At 45.0% G+C, this 6583-nt stretch overlaps 1 protein-coding gene across 1 annotated transcript in view; it reads left to right on the top strand.

Moving 5' to 3' along the window:
• The first annotated feature begins 848 nt into the window (after window positions 1-848).
• The window catches only part of apbb1 (amyloid beta (A4) precursor protein-binding, family B, member 1 (Fe65)), a 136567-nt gene continuing 130832 nt past the window's right edge, over window positions 849-6583 (top strand). Inside the window, exon 1 of the mRNA XM_072576674.1 lies at window positions 849-955. The gene's annotated coding sequence lies outside the window, so the exon portion shown is untranslated. The remainder of the gene's footprint in view (window positions 956-6583) is intronic.

The following is a 6583-nucleotide window of genomic DNA, read 5'->3' as shown; positions in this document are numbered from 1 at the left end:
AGAGATCCTTTTGGTCCTCCTAATTCCTTATTTGAGTTCTTTCCTGCTATTTTTGTACTCATCAAGTGATCATCCTCCTCCAAGCTAAGAAGGAATTTCTTCAGCCAGAGGGTGGTGACTTTGTGGGACTCATTGCCAGAGAGAGCTGTGGAGGCCAAGTCATTGATTGTACTTAAAACAGATAGGTAGGTTCTTGATTGGTGAGAGGATCAAGGGTTACGGGGAGAAGTAGGAGAATGGAGTTGAGAATCTGAGTCATGATTGGGTTTATAACTTCACTAGGTAAAAACAGGACTGCAGATGCTGGAAACCAGAGTCTAGATTAGAGTGGCACTGGAAAAGCACAGCAAGGTCAGGCAGCATCCGAGGAGTCGGAAAATTGACGTTTCGGCCAAAATTCCTGATGAAGGGCTTTACCACTCTAATCTAGACTCTTATAACTTTACTATAAGTCTTCCATGCTGGACTTTGCATGTCCAAGTAGACAATGTGAAAAACGTTTCCTTCATCTATACACCAAGTCACCCTCTTTGAGAAATTCAATCATGAATCACCTGGTCTGCCATGACCTTAACAAATCCCTGCCTCTTCAAATGCAGATTAATTCTTTTCCAATAGTTCTCCCACCACTGAGGTTGGACTGACTAGCCTGTAATTTCACGGTTTATCACATTCTACATTTCTGAGTAAGGGTACAATATTTCCCTGACCCTACACCGACTCTCTCATGACACTGCATCCCTCCATTCCCTCACAAGCACCTTTCTCCCACCCCCACAACAAAAGTCCTCGCCTCCTCCTTCGTTCACTGCGCAGGCGCACCTTTACCAAGATGGACACCAGCTGGTGGCGAGACCCGGATGAAAGGAAATACGTCAGCACCAGGTTATGGAAGTGATCTGACGTCGGTTGTGTCGGTCCCGAGATGTCTCGAAGATAAACAGAAAGGAGCGAGGTAAAAAGAATGCCCGTTAGAGGGGTAATAATACCCAGGGGAAGCTATTACCAGAAAAGGGGGTAATAATACCCGGAGACGGGAGAGTAATAACTGGGAAGGGAATGATACTCGGGGAGGGGAGAGTAATACCCGGGTTGGCGGGGGAGGGGAGTGGTAATACTCGGGAAGGGGGCAGTAATACCTGGGGAGGGTGTAACAGTGCCCAGGCAGGGGGTGAGTAATACCCAGAGAATTGGGGAATAATACTGGGGGAGAAGGATTATAATATCTAGGGAGGGGAGAGTAATAGCTGGGGGGAATAATACACGGTGAAGGGTTGAGTGATACCCGGGGAGGGGGAGTAATACCTGGGAAGGTGGGTAACAATACCCAGGGGAAGGGTGGGGAGTAATACCTGTGGGAAATGAGGGGAAGTTATACCTGAGGAGTGGAGGAGTAATACCTGGGGAGGGGAGAATAATACACGGGATGGGGGGAATAATACCCGAGGTGGGAAGAGTAATATCTGGGGAGAGGGGGAATAATTCTCAGGGAGAGGAGAGTAATACCTGTGGTGATGGGTAATAATAACCAATGAAGGGGATGTAAGTAATTTTTTGGGAGATGGGTAATAATACCCAGGGATTGGGGGCAGTAATACCTGGGTAAGGTGAGTAATACTTGGGGAGGTGGGAATAATATGTGAGGGAGGGGGTAATAACACCCAGGGAGGGGGTGTAGTACCCGAGGAGGTGCTGTAATACCTGGGGGGGGTGGGGGTAATAACGCCTGGGTAATAATACCCAGGGGAGGGGGAAGTAATGAGCTGAAAATGTGTTGCTGGAAAAGCGCAGCAGGTCAGGCAGCATCCAAGGAACGGGAGAATCGACGCTTCGGGCATCAGCCCTTCTTCAGGATGCCCAAAACGTCGATTCTCCTGTTCCTTGGATGCTGCCTGACCTGCTGCGCTTTTCCAGCAACACATTTTCAGCTCTGATCTCCAGCATCTGCAGTCCTCACTTTCTCCTCGAGGGGGAAATAATGTCTGGGGGGGGGGGGGGGTGGGAGTAACACCTGGGAGAGGGGTTAATAACTCCCAGGGATGGGGAGGTGGAATAATAATCTAGAAGGTGTTAAAAGTTCCCAGGGAGGGTAAATAACACCTGGGGAGTGGGGAAAAACCCAAGGGAAGGGGGAATCAAACTGTGCGAGGTGGGAGTAATGCCCAGGGAGGGGGGAAATACCTGGTGGGTGGGGGGGGGGGAGGAAGAGTATCACCCAGGGAGGGGGGAATAACACCCATTAGAGGGGATACAATCATCTGGGAAAGGGGAGTAAAAATACCCGTTAGTGGGGTAAGAAGCTAGCTGTAGGGGCTGTAGAGACACCCGGGGAAAGGAGGTGTATACATACCCCAGAGAGGGGATAAATTACCCAGGGGTAGGGGTAATAATACCCGGCAGAAGCATAAGGGAATACCCGGACAAGGTGAGAATATGTGACTAACCCAATAAGAGGAGCCATGTTCTGGATTTAATTTTGGGAAATAAAGATGGACAAGTGGGTGAAGTGACAGTGGGTGACTGTATCAGGGATAGTGACCACAATTCAGTTTGGTTTAGTATTATTATGTAAAAGGACAGAGATAAATCAGGAGGAAAAGGTTTTAACTGGGGGAATGCAAATTTTCTAAAACTGAGAGGTGGTTTGGCTGAGGTAGACTGGACATGGCTGTGAGGGGATAAACCAGTGGGAGGCAGTAAAAGGTGAGGTCCTCAGGACACAAAGCAGACAAGTCCCCTCCAAAAATAAGCACGGTACTGCCAAATCTAGACCCCTAAGATTGTCTTGAAAAATATGGGAGAAAATTAAATAGAAAAAGAGAGTTTAAGATAGTCGCAAAAAACTCAACACTACAGATAGCCTAGTGGAGTATCGAAAGTACAGGGGAAGAGTGAAGAAAAGAAATAAGAAAATCAAAAAGCAAGCAAGATAAAGAAAAACCCAAAGATATTTTAACTAGTGTATAAAAACAAAACGATAAAATGAAGAATTAGTTCCTAACTCAGATGAAGAAAGGAACTTGTGTGAAGGTGCAGAGGATATGGGAAAAAATTTAGATTTTTTTGTCTCCATTTTCATAATGGAAAGGGATGATGTTGTACAGTAATCCAAGAGGAGCAGTGTGAAATATTATACAAAATAATTATAATGAGAGAGGAAGTGTTAGAGGAGTTGGAATCCTTGAAGGTGGCGAAGTCACCAGGATTGGATAGATTGTTCCCTAGGATGTTGAAGGAGTTCAGGGAGGAAATAGCAGATGTTCTGAGGATTATTTTCCAATCTTGACTAAACACAGGTGAGGTGTTGGAGAAATGTGAATGCGGTTTCTTTGTTTGGCCTTTCCTTTGTATCCTTTTTAAATAATCACAGGTCAGTTAATCTTTTTTGAGTCGTTTTGTCAAATTGTTAGAATCAATCCTGAGAAATTGAATAAACTGTCACTTAGAAAGCCATGGACTAATCAGGGATGGTCAGCGTGCCTTTGATAAGGGAAGGCAGTGCCTTACAAATTTGATTGAATTCTTTGAGGAAGTGACAAAGAGGATAGATGAGGGTAGTGCAGTGGATGTTGTCTACATGGATTGTAGCAAGGAGAAAGTGAGAAGGCATTTCAAAGAAGAACAAAGAACAAACAAAATTTACAGCACAGGAACAGGCCCTTCGGCCTCTAAGCCTGAGGCAATCCAAATGTACTGTATAAACCTGTCGATCAATCCCTAACCATCTGTATCCCTCTGCTCCCCACCTACTCATGCACCTGTCCAGACGCATCTTAAATGAATCTACCGTGCCTGCCTCTACCACCTCTGCTGGCAACGCGCTCCAGACACCCACCACCCTCTGTGTGAAGTATTTGCCGTGTGTATCCCCCTTAAACTTTCCACCTCTCACCTTGAAAAGGTGACCTCTCATTATGGAATCCTTCACCCTGGGAAAAAGTTTGTCTCTCTCCATCCTGTCTATACCCTTCATGATTTTGTAAACCTCAATCAGGTTCCCCCCTCAATCTCCTTTTTTCTAATGGAAATAAACCTAATTTCACAAGGTTCCACATGGCAGACTGGTTAAAAAAAGTAAAATTCCATGGGGTACAGGATGATATGTTGAATTGGATCCAAAGTTGGCTTAGTAACAGGAAACAAAGGGTAATGGTCAATATCTGCTCTTGCCAATGGAAAGCAGTTTTGAGTGGTGTTCTGCAGGGCTCAGTGTTGGGACCTCTGCTGTTTGTTTTATACATTAACAAATTGAATTTAAACAATTGTGAAATTTGCAGACAACTCAATAATTGGCTGTGCAGTGGATAGTGTGGAGGATGGCTATAAGCTCCAAACTGAAACAGATGGATTGGTGGCGTGGACAGGAAAGTTGCAGTTAGAGGTCACTGATAAGTGTGAGGTAATGTATTTAGGAAGGTCAAACAGTAAAAGGGAATACAGTGAGGGGGAGATGAAGTGAGGTCTTGGTGTGAAAGTGCACGGGTCGCTAAAGTGCAGGTAGCTAAGGTTGTAAAGAACTGAAGTGTTATATGCAGTTTTGGTCACCACATTATAGAATGGGTGTAATTGCTCTGGAAAAAGTGCAGAGAAGAACTACCAGAATGTTGCCAGGGCTGGAGAATTGTAACTATGTGAAGAGATTGGGCTTGTTTTCCTTGGAACAGAGGAGGCAGAGGGGTGACGTGATTGAGGTATACAAAACCTGAAATGGTAAACAGTGTAAACAGGAGAAACCTGTTTCACTTGGCAGAGTTCAAATATCAGTGGTCATGAATTCAAGTGAAGTGGCAGGAGGATTAGAGGGGATGTGAGGAAAAACATTTTTATGTGGAGTTTGGTGGGTATCTGGAATTCATTCCTGAGTTGGTGGTGGAGACAGATCCTAAACTCTTTTCCAAAATATCTGGATCTACACCTTAAGTGCTGGAAGCTGCAAGGATATGGGTTATGTGCAGGAAGATCGGATTAGAAAGTGTATCTGGGTCGGCACGGACAAGATGGGCACAATGGCCCTCTTGTGTGCTGTATCATTTCTATGGAGAGAGCTCTAAAAGTACCCATGAGACGGGGTTTTAAAAAAAGGAGAATGGTAAAATCACCTGATAGAGGGGTAAAAATATCCAGAAGACAAGTAAAAACACTGAGGAGAGGGAAGAGTGAGATTAAAAGAAACTTGGGCGAGGTCATAGAGGTATTCAGCACAGAAACAGACCCTTCAGTCCAACTCATCCATGCCAACTAGATAGCCTAAATAACTCTAGTCCCATTTGCCAGCATTTGGCCCATATCCCTTTAAACCCTTCCTTTTCATGTACCAATCTGGATACCTTTTAAATGTTGTAATTATACCAGTCTCCTCCACTTCATCTGGCAGCTCATTTCATACATGTATCACCCTCTATATGAAAACATTGTCCCTTAGGTCTCTCTCAAATCTTACCTCTCTCATCTTAAGCCTATGCCCTCTAGTTTTGAACCTCTCCCACCCCTTGGAAAAGACCTTGTCTATTTATCCTATCCATGCCCCTCATGAGTTTATAAACCACTACAAGTTCACCTCTCAGCCTCCAATGCTCCAGGGGAAATAGCCTGTCTGTTCAGCCTCCTCTTATAGCTCAAACACTCCAAGCCTGGCAATATCCTTATAGAGACAGAGTCCTGCAGCACAGAGACAGGCCCTTCAGCCCACACTGGTCCATGCCGACCAAAATGCCTATCCATACTAATCCCATTTCCCTGCACTTGGCCCATATCCTTCTAACCCTTTCCTATCCAGGTATTTGTCCAAATGCCTTTTAAATGTTGTTAGTGTACCCGCCTCAACAACTTCCACTGGCAGCTCATTCCATATGCTTACCACCCTCTGTGTAAGAATAAAAGTTGCCCCTCCGGTACCCTCTTATTCTTTGCACTCTAACCTATCCTTGTAAATCTTTTGTGAACCCTTTCACAACATCCTTCCTGTAGCTGCTGCATAAAAATACCCAGAAGATGGGTAAAAACAATCAGGACCAGAAGATCATAAGATATTGGAGCAGAATCAGGCCATTTGGCCCATCACACTGCTCCACCTATCGATCGTGGATGATCTGTTTCTTAACCCCATTCTCCACTTCCCTGTAACCCTTGATCTTCTCATTAATCAAAAACCTATCTACCTCTGTCTTAAATACACTCAATAACTTGGTCTCCACAGCCTTCTGCAACAGATCCATAGATTTATCATCCTCTGGCTGAAGAAATTCATCCTGGGTGGCAGGGTGAAATGTGAGGAGGATGTTAGGAGAATACAGGGTGACCTGGACAGGTTAGGTGAGTGGACGGATGCATGGCAGATGCAGTTTGATGTGGATAAATGTGTGGTTACCCACTTTGGTGGCAAGAACAGGAAGGCAGACTACTACCTAAATGGAGTCAAGTTAGGTAAAGGAGCAGTACAACGAGATCTAGGTGTTCTCGTACATCAGTCAATGAAAGCAAGCATGTAGGTACAGCAGGCAGTGAAGAAAGCTAATAGCATGCTGGCCTTCATAACAAGAGGGATTGAGTATAGAAGCAAAGAGGTCCTTCTGCAGCTGTACAG

Source organism: Chiloscyllium punctatum, chromosome 9, assembly GCF_047496795.1.
Source record: "Chiloscyllium punctatum isolate Juve2018m chromosome 9, sChiPun1.3, whole genome shotgun sequence".
NCBI lineage: Eukaryota > Metazoa > Chordata > Chondrichthyes > Orectolobiformes > Hemiscylliidae > Chiloscyllium > Chiloscyllium punctatum.
The sequence above is the reverse complement of the archived record's forward strand: the minus strand, read 5'-3'. Positions and strand labels throughout refer to the sequence as shown.